General features: G+C 39.6%; 1 protein-coding gene across 1 annotated transcript in view; it reads right to left on the bottom strand.

Annotated features, from left to right (window-relative positions):
* Positions 1-19,566, bottom strand: part of STK31 (serine/threonine kinase 31) — a 492,334-nt gene that overhangs the window by 95,054 nt on the left and 377,714 nt on the right. Inside the window, exon 19 of the transcript XR_012512174.1 lies at positions 16,349-16,477. The gene's annotated coding sequence lies outside the window, so the exon portion shown is untranslated. The remainder of the gene's footprint in view (positions 1-16,348; positions 16,478-19,566) is intronic.

Here is a 19,566-nt window from a genome sequence, read left to right as displayed (position 1 = left end):
GAAACTAGGTGAGATTCCGGCGCTTGCCAGCCAGCCGGCTCTCCTCTCTGAAAGGAGCATATTCCAAGATGTAATGACTGAAATAATTGAAAAGTTCTTACTCTACAAAGATGGCTGTAAAAAGCAATGGAAAATTGAAAACAGAAGAAACGCCCTCCAGAGAAACAGAACCAATTATATACATATGTATATATACATCTACAAAGAGTCATTCTTGGCATCACAGCCATTCAGAGGAGAAATGTACCAGAGTATGAACCAAGGTCAAAATTAATAATATGAAGCAAATGAAGGTGATTTAAAAAGTGAGTAAAGGCCGGGCGCGGTGGCTCAAGCCTGTAATCCCAGCACTTTGGGAGGCTGAGGCGGGTGGATCACGAGGTCAAGAGATCGCGACCATCCTGGTCAACATGGTGAAACCCCGTCTCTACTAAAGATACAAAAAATTAGCTGGGCATGGTGGTGCATGCCTGTAATCTCAGCTACTCAGGAGGTTGAGGCAGGAGAATTGCTTGAACCCAGGAGGCGCAGGTTGCGGTGAGCCGAGATCACGCCATTGCACTCCAGCCTGGGTAACAAGAGTGAAACTCCGTCTCAAATAAATAAATAAATAAATAAATAAGTGAGTAAAGAGATTATGGGGGTTAACAATACAATAAATAATGTTGTAATAGGCAAATGAGAAGACTTTACTGATAGTAAAGTCTTAGTTAAAGGCATTTGCAACTATCATCAAGAAATTTTCATGAAAAGGATCATATTCTCGCATGTAATGTGTATGTAATAAAAAAAAGTCAAAAATTCAGGCTGCCACATTCTCAGTTATAGTGCAATAAAATCGAACGTCTTTAAGCATTAAAATGTGCCTAATTCCATAAACACTAAAAAAAGGAGGAAGGAAAATTCTTCAACAGTACTGAGTCTTGGAAGAAATCCACAACGCCTGGCACAAAATGTTTTAACACATAAAACACAAATAAGCGACATTAATATTTGTGGAACACCATGATGCCAATAGAGAATTTATTCCTCTAAATGTCTATAATCTTTGTTTAAGGGGAAACTATATTCAGTTTTAAAATTGTTAAATAGGGATGAAAAAGTAAGCCAGAGTAAACAAGGAAAGAATAATGAAAATAAAAAATCAACAAAATGGAGAGACAATAAAATGTATCAATAGAACCTGTAGTCAGTTCTTCAGAAACATAACAAATTCAAATGTGTTTCTAGTTCTGCAGAGATGATGATTAGCTGGTTCCCCAACTTTTCCAAAGAAAATTTGTAATATAAGGAATAATGAAAAGAAATAAACACAGAAATGGGGGCAGAGGAGGCTAAAGACTATTTTAAGCTGGTTTGAATGGGCCATGCTATAGCCTGGGCCAGGGGCTACTTTTTAAAAAAAATTTTTTTATTTAACATTAGGTGCATACTACATCTGGCATTTCTCCCCATGTTAGCCCTCCCCATCCTCCCCTCCCTCCTCACCCCCCTCTGTCTCTCCCCTAACCCCCACCAACTGCACTCAGTGTGTGATGTTCCTCTCCCTGAGTCCACGTGTTCTCATTGCTCAACACCCACCTATGAATGAGAACATGCGGTGTTTGGCTTTCTGTTCTTGTGTCAGTTTGCTGAGAATGATGGTTTCCAGATTCATCCAAGTCCCTAAAAAGAACAGACTCATTGTTTTTTATGGCTGCATAGTATTCCATGGTGTATATGTACCACATTTTCTTTGTCCAGTCTATCATTGATGGGCATTTGAGTTGGATCCAGGTCTTTGCTATTGCACACAGGGCTGCAATGAACATACGTGCACATGTGTCTTTATAATAGAACGATTTATAGTCCTTTGGGTATATGCCCAGTAATGGGATTGCTGGGTCAAATGGAATTTCTATTTCTAGATCCTTGAGAAATCACCACACTGTCTTCCACAGTGGTTGAACTACTTTACACTCCCACCAACTATGTAAGAGTGTTCCTATTTCTCCACATCCTCTCCAGCATCTGTTGTCTCCAGATTTTTAAATGATCACCATTCTAACTGGTGTGATATCTCAATGTGGTTTTGATTTGCATTTCTCTCATGGCCAGTGATAATGAGCATTTTTTCATATGTTTGTTGGCCTCATATATGCCTTCTTTTGAAAAGTGTCTGTTCCTATCCTTTGCCCACTTTTGAATGGGGTTGTTTGTTTTTTTCTTGTATATCTGTTTTATTTCTTTGTAGATTCTGGTTATTAGCCCTTTGTCAGATGGGTAGATTGTAAAAATTTTTTCCCATTCTGTTGGTTGCTGATTCACTCTAATGATGGTTTCTTTTGCTGTACAGAAGCTCTGAATTTTAATTAGATCCCATTTGTCTATCTTGGCTTTTATTGCCATTGCTTTTGGTGTTTTAGTCATGAAGTCCTTTCCTATGCCTATGTCCTGGATGGTTTTGCCTACGTTTTCTTCTAGTGTTTTTATGGTGTTGGGTTTTATGTTTAAATCGTTAATCCATCTGGAGTTAATTTTAGTGTAAGTTGACAGGTAGGGGTCCAGTTTCTGCTTTGTGCACATTGCTAGCCAGTTTTCCTAACATCATTTATGAAACATGGAGTCCTTTCCCCACTGCTTGTTTTTGCCAGGTTTGTCAAAGATCAGATGGTAGTAGATGTGTGGTGTTTCTTCTGGGATCTCTGTTCTGTTCCATTCACAATTGCTACAAAGAGAATAAAATACCTAGGAATACAACTAACAAAGGATGTTAAGGACCTCTTCTAGGAGAACTACAAACCACTGGCTCAATGAAATACGAGAGGACACAAACAGATGGAAAAACATTCCATGCTCATGGTTAGGAAGAATTAATATCGTGAAAATGGCCATACTGCCCAAAGTAATCCATAAATTCAATGCTATCCCCATCAAGCTACCAATGACCTTCTTCACAGAACTGGAAAAAAACCTCTTTAAACTTCATATGGAATCACAGGAGAGCCCGCACAGCCAAGACAATCCGAAGCAAAAAGAACAAAACCAGAGGCATCACACTGCCGGACTTCAGACTATACTACAAGGCTACAGTAATCAAAACAGCATAGTACTGGTACCAAAACAGAGACATAGACCAATAGGGCTACTTCTCATCTGTGAGAAGGTGAAGGAGGTTAGAGCTGCTCCTGATCTGTTCTGTCCTCCACCATGCTACAAAAATCACAGCCTCAAGGCAGAAGGCATGCAGATGTCTATAGGGTAAAATCAGGGCAAACTCAAAGCCCTGCTGAAGAGAGGACAGGCATAAAATGTAAAAGAAAAAATAAAGAGCCAAGAATAGTTAAGGTGTTTCCAAAGAAGAAAAACAAAGGAAATGTACTCTACCAGATATTAGAATTTGCTAGGAAGGTGAAATAGTTAATCACTATAGTACTGATACAGGGATAGACAAACTGATCAACGACATATAATAGAGTACCCAAAAATGGGATTCCTGCATATACAGATTAATAGAAGTGGCTTTGCAGATCAGTGGGAAGTGCAGGAAATGGCTGTTTAATAAGTGGATCTGGGGGGATCCACATGGAAAAACAAAATGAAATATAACCCTTTCTTTATACCATACCATAAAATCAGTTCAGGTAGATTCAGTGCTTAATGCTAAAAGCAAAGTTTTCAACTTAGTAGATAAGGTAATTTCTATAGCCTTAAAATAGAAAAGAACACACACAAAAGTACTATGAAGAAATCTACTGATAACTTTGATTATATTAAAATTAGAAATATACATTTAGCAATGTATACCTTAATGAAAGTGAAAATACGAATTCCAGACTATATATTAACAATCTAAAGGTCCATCAACAGGAGCGCAGATATGTAAATTATGAAATATTCACATAATACAATATTACATATCTGTGAACGTGAATAAACTATAGCAGTAAGCAACAATATGGATGACTCTTAGGACCACAAGTAGAGTCAAAAAAGCAAATCCTAGAAAATTAAGTAATTATGTTACTCTTTCCTGGTCTTGCAATCAATCTATGCTCAATTATTTGCAATTTGACAAAAATTCTATTTCAAATAAATCCAAATTCCTTCCTGATCCATTCACTTAAGCCAATTGAATTAAGCACTTGTAGTACCAGGTTCTTAAGAAAGAGACCTATTTCTCAGAGTTTCTTGGAAAGTATTGGTGCCACTCATCGGTCCACCTTATACTCCCACCCTTGGGTCCAGGCTTTCTTGCTGGCACAGAAATGGTGTTAGGGACTCTTCCTGGGTCATGACAGGATCCTCTAACTTCAAGAACTTCTTTGGAGAAAACTAAAATGTCAAGACAAAACAAACATCCACTCTTTTCCCTGCTATCCTTGATTTTGCTGTATCAGAAGTGAACTTCCCTTCTCCAGGGCTTTATTTTTGCCTAGGGCTGGTTATTTGTATGAGGACCTCAGGGCTTCACTGATTTAGTGTAGCAAAAGCTAGCAAACTCGAAAAGATCCATTTCTGGCAGTCAGCAATTATAGGTGAGGACAAAGGACCTAGGCTTTCAGCTTTCCAAAATACTTTTAGTACAACAATCACGCTCAGCCCTTGATCTCTTTCTTTACTTCCCTGTAAAAGCACCATGCTCTTCCCAAAGGCTTTCCATTTGCTGTTCTGCTGCCTAAAACAGTCTTCCTCACTGTTTCCTTCTTACCTGGCCAACTAGTACTTGATTTTCAGTTTTCAGATTAGACATTCCTTTCCTGGGGGAGTCTTTCCTTGACTCCTCACGGCTGAGTTAGGAAACTACTTGGTGTTCGTCCATATCCTCAACTTATTAACATCCTAAACACTGCTCTGCAGTTATCCGTCCTCACCTGCATGGCACAGTAGACTGTAAGATTCTTGAGGGCTGGAACTGCCCCTTAAGATGTCACCTTTCTTAATATCACCAATGCCCAGCACAGAGCTGGGTGCAGAGGAGGGACACAGTAAAACTTTGTTGAAAAAAAAAAAAAGTGATATGAATCCAGTATTACTCACAATATGCTGAAGTAAATTCCTGCTGGGTTTAAAGACTTCAGCAACTAAGAATGAAAATAAAATCGGAGAAAGCATATGGAATCTCTGTAGAGAGGAGAAACCCTTCTACATACTGAAAATATTGAAGCTGTCACCAGAGAAAAGATGGATATTTGTATAAATATAATTTTTTAAAATATGGTAAAATCTATTTAAATAAGTAGAAATGCAACAGAATTGGGGAAATGTGATAAACGTAACTAAAGTTTTGCATTCGGCATACATAATTGGTACATACATGTAAGGTCTTATTCCATAATCGGAAAAAGGAAATACATGCAAAAAATGACAAGCTATAAAAATTGTACGGCCCTAGCAACAATTCAAGAATGCAGATTTTAAAAGCTTGGAGGGAACATTAAATTCCTGTTAAAATAAAATAATAATAAGCCCCACTGTTCACAATGCTGTGGAAAAATACAATGATTAATGTTGACATTGTAAGTTACTTCAATCTAGAGAGCAATCGGCAAAATATGAACAAAAGAACCAGAAGATATTTATACGCAACACTTTACAGTTTCACTTTGGGGGTTACATCATGACCAGCTTACCTAAAAGACAGCCAAAAGTAAGTTACATAAAGAAGTTCCTAGCAGGGCTGTTTATAGATTCTGAAAACTGGAAACAATCCAAGTGCCAAATGATAAAATTCGGTGATATCAATGTAATGGGGATCTATCAGGGCCACAATAATCTGATAAGCTTAGGGACTGTGTCCAGCTGTGGAAGTCTGATATGAAGTAAGGAAAAAAGAAAAAGACAAAATCCAAAACATGTACCTATTGGTTGCAGCCTCATAAAGGTCAGAAGGAAATTCAGAGATGTTACATCCTGCTCAGCTTTTAATCTTCCCTGATTCCTTTGTGAATAAAATTTCTTCCCCTTTTTAAAAGAAAGTTTTTTAAAAAAGATCTTACTGTATAATCATTTAATTGGTATGCAATGTACATAAAGTTTATCACTAATTATGATTATAATAGTTATTATTTAATGCACCAAGGCCAAAATTGTTTTATTAAGTAAAAGCCAACTAATTAAAAGAAAGGGCACACAGTGGCTGCAAAATCACACCCTCTATCACATTTCAGCTTCCATGTACCAGAACATTCTTTCCCAGCCACACTGCACGTACACATGCTAGGGGGCGCCCTTCTCCTGCAACCTCCTCTTGCTCTTCATTTCTGCTGCTCCTTTATAATTATGCAAGATTAGTTCATATTGGTATGATTATGCCTTGATATCTTTAAAGATACTTTAAAAGTCTACAAAGGCAAAGCCAAGAACAATTCAGAGTAAGAGGGAGAACTGCACAGACTCACTAAGGAAGCAGAGGGGTATGAGGAAAATGACTGCCCCAGAGCCTATGCCCCACCTCCAGAACTAGCTCAGTCCTAAGGGTTCCTCACCTCAGACAAGCTCCTCAGTCTCGTTTCACAATGTTGGACTGGACCACATGACGTCTTAGGTCTTTTCCTTAAATTTAACCCTCTTACAAAATGGGGGAAGTGTGATCTGTCACTTGTTTGACTCATAGTCAAGGAAAATCATTTCTCTAAAATTTGGTCCTACCTTTTAATCCTTTTTGCAATTCATGAGATTATTTTTAAATTCATTGTCTCCATTTCCTCCTGAATCTGTCAATATGACATTATTTTTGGCCATCATGTTTTCATTTTATAGAGTCCTCTGAACCATTTTTTAAAATAAACTTTATTTTTTGAACAATTTCAGATTTACAGATTCTGAGGCATTTTGTGACATATAGAGAGTTCTTTTAATACTTATGTCAAACATAGAAAATGCTTATAATTTTGGCTAAAACAGCTACTTTGTAAAAGCTAAAATATTTCTGCATTTTCTTTTACGGGAAAAATAATGGAGATAAAAGAGCTGCTAATTAGGAATATACCGTCTTGATTCAAAATCATTACCTGGGTATAGTTAAGCAGCTAAAATTTTCTTTTCTTTTTTGTTTTAACAGCATTTCTCTCCTTTAATGACACAGGGAAATGGCACAAAATTAAGCGTTAGAAATCCTATTATGTATAAATTTATGTCAAATATTTATAGAAACAAACATTAAAATGTAAGTGATGAAATTCTTTAAAAAAGTCAACTTCTGTGGAAGAAGAGCAAATTATTCACCAATCATATTTCTTTAGATGTTCTCATAGGCTCTTGCTGCATTATAGAAATTTCTGGAGGGCCAGCCATTTTGCATAGACTACATTTCTTAGAACTATTAGGTAGTGACTCCTTAAAGAAATAGCTTAAGACTTAAGGACTCACTTGAGACAGAAAGCCAAATAAATAAATACATGAAAGAAAAGAAATCAATGACATTTTACATATCTTTAATTGATAACAGCGGGTCTGCATTACCAATTTCCATGTACTATTCCACACTTGATAAAAACTTTTTTGCTTACTTTTCCTAGAGCTTCAACAGGATATTTATAAATTCATTTTGCTTTGTTATAGAAATTTGCACAATAATGGGTCTTATGACTCAGAGTTCCTAAATCCTGCTTCTGAGAAATTGCCATGTTCCCAAGGGCCCAGAATAACTTGGCTATTTTATAGGAAAAAAAAAAAAAAAAAGTTTTATATAACCTCTATTCAGCCTACTTGGTGGATATCTTTAAATTCCCTTTCAACACCATTTATTAACTCCATCCGTTATAACCTCATGTGAAAGCATCTACTGCCCTATCTCCCCTTCTCTTACACACAGCTTACCCCTTTCTCCCCTTGATGCTTCCCGTGCAATTCCAAGGTCTGTTTCCATTTCCCTTGACTTATTCCAAGGATTCACTAAATTAACTTCCACCCCTTCTCTACTGTCTCCTTTTACCAGCTTTTTATATTCCTCTGTTTATTCTTTTTCTAACGATCCCCAACAAGAACATACCAGCTTCCTGCCTGCCTTTCTACCTTCCTGCTTTTCCTGATTGCCTTTCTGCCTTTCCAGACACTCCAATCCAAAAGCCATTATGTGGGCCAAGCAAGACAGGCGTCTGAAGCATCTGTGTGGAGGGCAGGGTGCAGCCATGGCCAACAGCAGATGCTCGAAAAGCTAACTGAGATGAACAAGCTCCCCCATTGAGGAGGAAGATGAATGGGTTGAGGTTCCTGAGGAGGTTTGATGAGGAGCATTGGAGCCTGAGGTGAGTAAGGTGGGGGCCCACATGGTCAAGTGGGGGACAGTGGCAGCTCAGAGTGGGGGTTTAGAGCAGGAGAAAGGTCAGGACCACATCCACATGAGGCAAGGGTGGCAGAAAGTGATAGTTACAGGAGATGGAGTGCATACCAGGATGCTTGATCCAACAACGGAATATATTATGGATAACTGGAACCAAGTTTCTTGTTGTTAAATAAGGTGTTTACAAATGTGGTGTTGGATTGGAATTGGAAGTATTGGTATAAACTGATGGGTCTCAGTATGGAGAGATACAGAAACAAACATAGGGGTGTGTGTGTGTGTGTGTGTGTGTGTGTGTGTGTGTGTTTGTGTTTGTGTTTGTGTCTGTGTGTAGCAGCAATGGGGAAGTCCAGTGTGCAGATCTTGGTTTGTAAATACCACTCCCATTAAAAGCAAACAGTGCTGCTTGGAGAGATGTCTGATTCTGGGGCTAAGGCAGGGAAAGTACAGGATGTGTCTGGAGAATTATGTCAGAGAGTAAGGAAGAACTCAAAGACTAATGGGTATGTGTCAAAGGGATACAGGGACCAGACTGAAAGAGCTCCCACTGGCCAAATCTAGAACCATTTGAGCACAAAAATAAATAATGATATCAGTAGATTACAATTCATTGAATACAGTAGGAATCCACTGAATGAATAAAAAAAAAAAGCTATTTCTTTTTTTAAATTTTTTATATTTTTTAAATTAGTGAACAACTCCTTGCTACAAAAAAGCTATTTCTTACAACAATATAATGCCAACTAATAAATGTAGAAATACTGATAGGATTAGAAAATTTTTACATGATAATTATCATAGTAATAACTAATTGAGCCAAGAAACATATTGTTGCTGAAACTGATGAATACAAATTTGATGAGAAACAAGATATTCACATAATTTAAAAATTGTCCTGTAATCTTCCAGAGTGTCAGGGTCATGATAGCCAAGGAAGAACAGAAATTGTCCTGGACTGAAGGAGATGAAAGAGACCTACCAGTAAACATAAAACATGATCTTGGGCTGGATTCTTTGCTATGAAGGATGTTGTTAGGATAATTTGTGAAACTTGCATAGGTCTGAAGATTTGATATTAATGAATCAATATTAATTTCTTGATTTTGATGGTTGCATGATGTCTATGTGGAAGAATATTCTAGTATGCAGCAAATACATGCTAAAATATTCCAAAGTCAGGGTATCAGGTCTGCAACTTAGGGGGAAATGTTCTCCATATGCTTCCTGCAAGATTTCTGTATGTTTGAAATGACTTCAAAATTAAAAGATAAAATAGAAAAAAGACTGTGCTGATTGGGAATCTTTGGTTGAAACCAAGGAAACTGATAGTGAGCAACTTGAAAAATAAAGAAGTATATTTACTAGCAAGAGACTGGAGAGCCAGAAGGAAGACATGAATGAAAACAGAGGCTTGGGAAGGACAGGCAGCAGGCAGCTCTGGGAATCTCAGCCACAGGCAGGCTGGGTCCATCCCATCCTGAGGGCCTCCTCTCAGCATCTCCACTGGGGGAGGCTTGAGCTTCAACCTTGGCTTGCCTACCCAAGTTCGGGTTTGCCAGGATGAGAAGTTCCACTGCCCCACTTGCCTCTCACAGTTCCTGTTTCCCCTTGGTTTCACTATCTTGTCAGCCCTTCCATACTTTCAAGAAGCTTTTGTTTTTAGCAGGAGGGCTTGTCCAAATAATCTAACTGACTATTTTCTCAAAAAAGAGAAATCACTGCTTTAGTCTCTTCACAGTACAAACCATTTTCTAAACATTCTGTGTATTTGTTTCCTTTCTGTCTCCCCCAGCAGACTGACAACTTGCTCAATATCAGTATAGTCATACCTTCTCACAGGGCAGAAACTAGCATGAGCACAGAGGACCTCCTGTATCAGACACCCCACAAGCCTCCCAAGACTGGCTGAGGCACTTCCTCTTCACGTTTCCCAAGACAGTAAGAATGCATCCGTTCTTCCCACATCACTCTTGAAACCATCTTCAAGATCTGGCTTGCGTGGGCTCACTACCCCAGCTGCTGCCTTTCAGTTTCCATGCCCTTCCACCTCCACCCAGTATGTGCTGGGAATGGCTCTTCTTTCTCTGGAAAATTCCCCTTTATCTTTAATACCTTAGTCAAACACTGCCTGCTCTGTGAAGCTTTCCCCAACATCCTTGGTGAAGGCCCCATAGCATCTTCTACCTATCTCTACTATTGTACTGAAATTCTTTCATTTATTTTTCTGGTCCCCCACTGTAATGCCATATTCATCAGTGTATTCCCAATACATAGTAGAAGCCCTGCAAATGTTCACAACATCCTAGAGCTTCAGAGCGGATTGATGCTCTCTGGTCAACCTCGTCTCAAGTATGACGGACTCTCAAATTACCTAGGGAACGCTTAAAAATGCAGTTCCTGGCTTTGACCCCAGGATATTGCAATTAATCTGTGTGTGTGTGTGTGTGTGTGTGTGTGTGTGTGTGTGTGTGATGACTTTAATTGTTGGCTACAGTATGCATACACATACAAGAAGTAGTAGGGTAGCTAAAGCACAGGAAAGGCTACAAAATACAACACAGGGATCAATACATTTGCCAAACATTCAAAATCCTTATTAAAAAAAAGGCTGTACTGGTCCTTTCAACTTTGTCGTTATTCAGCTTAGCCTGTATGGCCATTCAGTGGGGTAATAGGGGAGGGCAATTCATGAGATTTGGTTCCCTTCCTATAGTCCCACAGATTATAAGTTTCAGGAAAGGTATATAGGGGTGAGGGTAAGGAGTAGGATTTAGGCCTGGTCTGGTTTCCCTTTATATAAAAGAGCTGGCCCCCATCTCACATGGCTTAGGTGTACATTCCCCAAAAGAAATAAAATAGTGAGGGCCCCAAAACCTGTATGTTGAACAAATATCCCTGGCGATTCTGGAAGAAATTTTGAAAAGTGCTATTCTAGACTATTTTAAACCTATAGCCCCTTTTTCATCCACTCTGGCCTTGGTGGGCCGCTCTGTAGGATGTGAGCCTCTGATAAGCCAGGCAGATGTCCCTCACAGCTCCTCTTTGTCATGCTGGTGTTTTGATGCCTGTTGCCACTTTCTTAGTCAGATTTCCACAGAGGCTTACTTGAGGCTCCAATTTTGCTGAACTCTGCTTTCGGTGATTTTATATCCTGCATCAATTCATATTCACTTTGACTCTTAGTTTTCAAACTTCACGGTTTCTATTACCAGGTCCAAATAAGTCTGAACTCCCCGCTCTGCCCCACCTCCCCACTGCACGTCATTTCCTATCATAACCCATAAGACCTCCTGGGCCCTGCCAGCCACTCTGCCCAAGGTTTCCAAAGGCCTCCACCTAAGCTTTTCCTTACATCCACAGTGCTTCCTAAAATGCTGTGACAAAAGTCAAGATGAATGGAAACTTTGAAGAGAAATCCACTTCTTTTTCAGATATAAAATTGACTTTCTGAATTTCACTGGATGCTGGTTTAAGGAACTGAAATATCTGCGTTCTCAGGCTTCATTAAGCAGTGTCCCTGTCATGTGCAGGGAAGAGAAATCCCAAGGCTCTTCTGCTTCCTGGGCTGTGACACTTTTTATCTTCATGCCCCCATGAACCCCACTAAATTTGTTTTCTTATCTGCTCCCGCCAGGAACGTAAACAAGCTAGATCTGGCATGGTTAACCAACATCAAGATGGTCCCAGCAGCACAGCATTCTCAGGCAGTTATTCTCAGGTTCCAGTGAATGTCATAAGTGACATGATCTGATCTAAGTCATCAGGTCTGGGCTATAGAATGCTAAGAAAATCTGCTGATTATCATATGGGGATAACAAATCAGAGTTTCCAACTTGCAAAAAATTGGTTTGTATTATTCCCAGAAACAAACTGAAATGTCCACACAAGACAGAAGGATAATATAAATGTGTGAATTAAGTAGATTTAAGAAAATAAGACTTAGTGTGAATTGTGGGGAAATAAGAGCAAATCTCACCAAAAGACATTCAGATTAGAGAAAAACCGTGCTAGATGTTCCCACAAAATAAAGTCTGCTGACCTGCCATCCTGCCATATTCACCTATATCCTTAAAAGATGTGTTTGATGTTTTTAGCTAAGAATTTTAGTTAGGTTCTAGGTTAAGCTACTAATGAAAAGATGTTAAAATTCAGTGGCTCAAGTAAGACAGACATTTATTTTTATAACAGGCTAGAAGTAGATGGACAGTCCAGGGCTGTAGGCAGCTCTGCTCCATGAATACACTCAGTATCAAAGCTAGTGGCACAGCTCAACCATCTTCCACACATGCTTCCACCTGTATCAGAGTTTGTTGCAGCTGCCAAAGGCAGGAGAAAGGCATGTCCCTGATGTTGCACACACCACTTCCACCTAACTGCATGGGCTCTCCTGGAACCCTACTAAAACCCATGGAGGGAGTTGTAATACTAACAGACAGAAAGGGATAATAGATACTGAGGGATGGCAACGGTTTCTGCCATCGTAAGTTTTTGAGTAAAAGCCAAGTGATGAATCTCCATAAACCTAAGTGTATCTCCAGTCTTAAATATGCATTTATTGATAAATCAATTCTGAATTCATCAGCTTTTGACCTTTGGCATTTAATTTTAACACTATGTGAATGAAGAGAACTACTCACAAATTCACTTGAACAGCAGGAAATGCAAGAATAATGTAAGGAAGGCTGGATGCTAATGAGCCTCAAGAGCTTCATTTAATAGGTGTAATAAAAGCAATCAATTATACTTATTACTAGTACATAATACACTGTCACAACAACTGCCAAAAAAGGGTACAAATCAAGGCAAATGCAAGGGGCAGAAGTCTTATTCTCTATTATTTAAGCACTTATTGTTGCTGTTTTTCGCCCATCTTATGATAGAAACCTAATGGATATACATAAACCACAGATAGCAACAAATCAGACCTCAGTAAGAAAATTTTTAAAACAATGGCATGGTACAAGATGATATGGAAACAAAACTGACTCCATCTTGGATGCTGATTCATTACTTTGGCTTTTCGGCCCCATTCCCATGAATGCCTCCTGATGCCTGCTTTATTCACTGTCCTTAGTATAAGAACATGTGAACCTTGATGTATGGCATGAATCATAGTCTATGAGGCACACAGCGTTCTTGCCTGTTCCGAAGCGTTGCCTTTAATTGTCCCTGGTAGAGCACATCCACCTTTCCCTATAGCATATAAGCCCTAGGTCTGGGGAGTTACGGCACCAGGGTCTACTTGTCTTGCTGCTCATGAACTTCCATCCATCAGCTCCCCAAATAAGCGACCCTTCAGTGACAAACTGGATTTGTCTGTCTCATCCTTTGATTTCTCAGTTCCTTCAGCATTTGGGAGTCGCTATGCATATGATCCTTTTATGGAACAAATGTGTCTAAGAATGAACTGGCACATCTCTGATACTGAGTTTTAGTTGGTGGCAACCTAGACCACAGGAAAGGCTGATTGGCTACAAAATCACAGCATTCCTAAGATTCTTTTTATTTGATTTCTGTTCCCTGGATTTACCTTCCTGGTATGTCTTGCATTTTCATGTACCCATGATTATCCGTGCCGTTGTCGCTGCCTGCAGTATCTCTGCCATACTGACCTCCTTACCATAAGCTTCCATGTCCCAGGCCTGGTGGTTACTTCTGGGGCTTTCCCAGATTTTCCCCAGCAGTTAGTCACATTATCTTCCTTGCTTCCACAGTCATACGTACAGCAGACAGAATCAAAACATATGCTGTATTCCATTGATTTCGTGTTCCTATTCCCTTCAACAATGTCCACTCATTAAGAGCAAGGCCTATGTTTCCTTTACTCACCTCAGTTTTTCCCTCTTCCTAGGATGGTGCCCCATACACAGCAGGTGCTTAATAATGTTACTAAGTTTGCAAACAGCAGTAGACATAGTACCATAAGGGAAAGATGAAAGAACTGAACCAAACATTAAAAAGCAAAGGCAAATCTAGCTGCCCACTATACTGAAAAATGTTCCCAGCTGCCCATTCTAACTCATCATCCACTGAACTTCCCAGACCTACTCCAGGAGGCAGGTGATCACTGCAGCATTGCTTATTGTTGTGAAAAGCTAGCAAAACTTAATTTATCTATCATAAAACCATGTTGGTATAGACTGTTTAATTCATTCCCTGGAATACTCTATAGCAGTTAAAATGAATAAATTGATTTGCATTTATCAATCAATAAGAATAAATCCCAAAAAAGCATTAAATTGAAAAAACCAAGTTCTTGAACAATATGTAAATATATCATTTAAGTAAATCACATGCATTATCTTTTCAAAAAAAAAACAGGTACATTTTTCAAAAGTAAAATTTTAAAGTAAGAACATTTCCCTCAACACCATTTTCCCTCCAGCTTCTGTGCTTTCTATAATTTGCACTATTAGGAAGTTCAGGAATTGGAAGCAAAATTCCATAAGCAGGAAAGACCAGAGCTCAGGAGGCTCTGTGCCATAAAATTATTAAGTTTCTATCAAATAGGGAAGTTCAAATTCTAATCAAGATATTCCCAAGGAATCTCTAAGTAATTCTTCTTTGACTACATGTTAGTGAGATGAAGAAAAAAAAAACTAAGAAGGATATTAATAGCCTTTAGCCTCCAAAGAAAATTTACAGTACTCAAGGAAATGAAATTTAAATGTATGGCTTTTAAAACCTTGGCTCTTAACAAAGGATGCAGCCATTGGTGAGTAGGAAAGAATCCCCATGCCAGGAAGGAAGACTAGAAACTCTCTACTCCTAAGAGGGAGGGCTTCAATGCCTGCTTACCCAATTTCCAGAGTCTAAGACGAAATGATGTAGGGAAGGACTATTAAACAGGACATGAGGAGATCTAGATTTATAACTTCTCTCCATTTGTACCCCCGCCCCCTTCAAATCCATTCTCTGCTCTGTTCCACGTTTGGAGAGGCTAGGTTCTATAAGTCATAGCAGTTCCACCCAGTTTATAGTGCTGTTTCATCCAGTATCCTCCCTGCAGTCTGGCTTCTAGTTGAGTTTGCTCAATGGGACCTATCAGAAAGAGATGGAGGGTGGAAAGAGAAGTTGGGGTATCTCTTCCTCCTTTTCTACCTACTTTGATGTCATAATTCTGGTAGTGGCTGTGTCCCTGTGAAGCTAAGGTCAGGCTGGGCTCCTCCTGAGACCTGGAATCTTTTGCTAGGTCTACCTGATCAACCATGTAGGCATCCCTCTCTCAGCACCTTGCCAGAAAGAGAGGCACAGGGCCCTCTTCCTAAAGGATTCAGATCTCCCTACTCTCTTCCTCTGCAGGCAGGTAGGACTGTCTTCTGGAGGGAAGAAATCCTTTTCCCTTCATGTTTCTGACCAGGATACATGATTCATGCCCTGAACCTCTCCCCACTTCATGTCTTAGGCTTTGAAAACAAAAGCAAGATTTCTGCTTTCTGCCTTGCCCCATGCCCCCCTAAGTTAATGAGCACAGGGCCAGGCCCCCACCTGAATGGAGGAAGAAAAGAAGGAGGGGGAGAGAGGGCAGCAAGGACACAGATCACTCACTCACAGTATCACAGCACCACCGGTCAGACCCTCCACAGCTCATGTCCACCCTGCTCACTTCCACCCACATTTCAGCCAGTCTCAACCTCCCGACCTTGGCTCCATCATTCCACAGCTCTAGTAATGGGGGCATCTATGTTTTTTGCACAGGTCACTTAACAAGACAGAAGCACTGTTTAGTAAGTTACATGGCATTTCCAACATGCACCCCATTCCAAATTGGCACTCTGCTGAGCACCAGACACCCGTGTGGGGGCCTCTCTAAGCCTCCTACACAGTCTTCTCTTAGACAGGCTGGAGGTGCCCCTGGAGGGCAGACAGGCGTTGGGGGAGTCAGGGGTGGACTCTTGCACAGAGTTTGGATAAAGAGCATAAGCTTTTCTGCAGGCAAACCCTGCATCCAAACTCCAATTCTGCCAACCAGGAAGAGTGTGATTTTAGTCCTCTGTTCCCTCAAATGTACAATGGGCATAACAATAGTACGCACATCATAGAGTTACTGCCAACATACATGAGAATGTACATAAAGCACCATACCTGGAACCTGGGAAGGGCTCAGTAGGGAAATCTCTGTCTTCGTTATTGCTAAGACTATCCACTGCGTACGTCCCAAACTCTCCCAAGAGCTCTTCTAGAGCTCTTCTGCCACTTTCTGCCCCTGTGGATCTGAAAAGACAGGCAGGTTAGTTGTGAAAGGGACAAAGTAGGCAACAGGATCCTGTGGTGCAATCTCAGGGGACCCATGACCCCCACACTGCAGTCTCCCAATGGCATACTGGGTGATGGGCCATTTGGCAAGCTGGTATTGAGTTCCCACTACATGCCAGTCATTGCATTAGATGCTAGGACACAATGACAGTGGTCTCTCCTCTTGAGGCATTAACAGTCTCACGGACAAACAGACCCATGACAAATCCTCCATTAAAAAAATAACGGGCACTTCATTAAAGTCAAGGGTAATATGATTGACAAGTCACAGTATTAAACATATTCCCACTTATCATTAAAATAGATTCTGGGACAAACTCTCCATAGTATATGATGAGACTTTTGACAGAGGTGAGCCCCAAGCACAGACAGGTCAGAAACATTTCTAGCCCCAACCCAGAGGGTCATGAAAAGACTTTAGAAAATGTAACACCTGAGAAGAGTCTGGAAGAAGTTGAAGGTTACCAGGTGGGCTGGGGGTAGCGGAGGAGAGCAGGGAATATGTAAAACAGTTACAGCTGAGCACAGGAAGTAGCAAGCAAAAATGGAGAAGTGAGTAAAAGGCAGAGCCCAAGAGTCTCTTAGATCACAACAAAAACTTTAGGCTTTATTCTGAATATCCTAAAGATGTAAGTAGAGAAGTAAAATGGTTAAATTTTGATTTGAAAAAAAAAAATTCTGATGGTAGTACGAGACATAGATAGGAAGCAGGAAGCCTGGTGACAGGGAAAACATTCAGGAGGTGACTGCAATAATCCAGGAGAGACATGAGGACAGCCCAAACTAAGGCAGTGGTGGTGACTAGCGATGATGCATAAAAATAATTCTTATGATCGTGTTTATAATTCCATATATTATAAACAAAATTATGGTATGAATGTCAATATTCCATTTATACACCCAATGTATAAATATACAGTATACCTATATAATGAATATATACATTTGTAATTGTATGTATTATTGCAAAATTATTATAATTTACAAAAAATACGTAAGTATAATCATGTTTATAGTTATTACTGAGTGTTTTCTGTGTACGGGGCACTGTTCTAAGACCTCTATATGGGTTAAGTCTTCTAAACTTCACAACAGTCACTTTGCGGCAGGTGCCATTACTATTCCCATCTTGAGATGAGGAAACTTACACAGAGTCAGACAGAGATTAAACTTGTAGAACCAGGATTCAAACTCAGGCAATTCTTACTCCAAAGTCATAATTATTGCTGTGTGCTTCCAAGAGATTTTTAGAAAAAAATGTCAAATTGGTTATGGGGCTTTGCGGGGACAAATGAAGGATTTCCTCTAGATGGCTAACTGGTGGATAGTGGAGGAAAAGATTTTCAGAGGATGATGAGCTTGTTTTGGACAAGCTGACTCTCGCACACCCATTGAACACCCAAGGAGATATGATGTCTAGTGGGAACACTGGCAGCTAGAGAGACGCTGTCTTTCTCACCTTTGAGATCTCAGCACCTAGCCTCTTAGAGGATTTTTAATAAGTGTGTGTTCAATGATTAGAAAATTGGAAGTCATTAACAGAAAGTACAAGAGTAGATGTCAGCATGCAGGGAAGAGTGTAATGTAAGAAGTCAGTCAGTGATGGAGTCTTAGAAAGAATCAGTGTATAAAGAATAGGCAGAGGAAGATCAGCCACAGAGGTGCTAATTCAACATATGTTAAGTCCTCCACGTAAGCAATATTTCTCCCTTTTTATGGCATGGTGCTGAGGTAGGAAGGGTGACGGGCTACAAAATAGAAAACTATAAACATTGATCAAAGTCAGCAACACCTAGTTATAATATGTATCTAACTTTTTATAAGAAAATGCCTAGCAAGACTTCTAAATAAAGGGATAACATGGACAATGAGGAACGTGGATGAGGGAGAAGAAAATGGTCTGGCTGGCCAATGCAAGCCCAGACCAGGCACTGCTTACCAGACTAGCATGGCTTCCACCTCACCCTTGCCAATGGACAATGTTGATATTCATACCAGAAGCTTGTATTGTTCTAAGACATTTACCCAACTATCCATGTGTGTTTCTACCTCTCCATGAGTTCTGTCAGCAATAACTACTGATCATCTGCTTTTACGAACAAGGCAAAAAGCCAACCCCCACATCATGAAAGATACTGGTGTTGGAACCTGGTCACATAGTTCCCTTGATGATGAGCTGTTTAGCTGTTTATGAAACCCTCAAGGCTTTCTGTGCAAAGCTGTGCGTCTTCACTGAACATAAAAAGATAAACTGAAAAAAGCCTGGCATTTATCTCCTGTGTTAGGTGAAGGTATCAGGTGCTAAGTAGTTCCTAATACTTTGAATAGGAAAATGTTTAAAATGACTTTTCTCCTCCATTTTTTTTTTACTTCATATGGTTCATATGGTTTTACTTCATATGGTTGCCTCTATTGCCTCCTTAAAATTTTACCTGAACTGTGAAGCCAAGTCTCATTCTCGAATATTTTCTAGGATGATCTCAGTGCCTCAGTTCTTACTGGCTAATAAAACTATTCATTCTTACACCTGTTGTTGACCATTTGCCAACACTATGTGTACCTTACTGTTAGAATTAAACCTAAGTATGATTGTAACTTTTCATTCATATAATATAAACATTTTGTAATGCACATAGGACAGAAAATTCAAATATAAAGGTACAGAACAAAGACTTCTAACACTTTCAAGAAAAAAACAAAAATGCATCATTTTATCAAAAACAAAAAAAAACAATGAATGTTCATTAATGTTTAAGTTCAGTTTTCTAAGCTCAGACAAAGTTAGGTTAACTTTGACACAGATGAAAGAGAAGAACATATTTTCCCCTCTCCCTGGAGAGGAAAATGCATTTTCTTCTCTTCACAGCTTTCATGCACCTGACAGCTAAACTTAGCCTTGGGCCAGCGAACAACTCACTCATTGAGTTAATGCCACAGCAATAAAGGAATCTTTTGCCATATCAGTTGCAAGTTTTTGTCAAGACATTAGACAAGGATCCCAGTTCAGAAATGTCTGTGGACAGTGTCCCTCTCAGGAACACAGCTCC

Source organism: Saimiri boliviensis, chromosome 10, assembly GCF_048565385.1.
Source record: "Saimiri boliviensis isolate mSaiBol1 chromosome 10, mSaiBol1.pri, whole genome shotgun sequence".
NCBI lineage: Eukaryota > Metazoa > Chordata > Mammalia > Primates > Cebidae > Saimiri > Saimiri boliviensis.
Note: the sequence above shows the minus strand (reverse complement) of the source record. Positions and strands in the feature narration are given on the sequence as shown.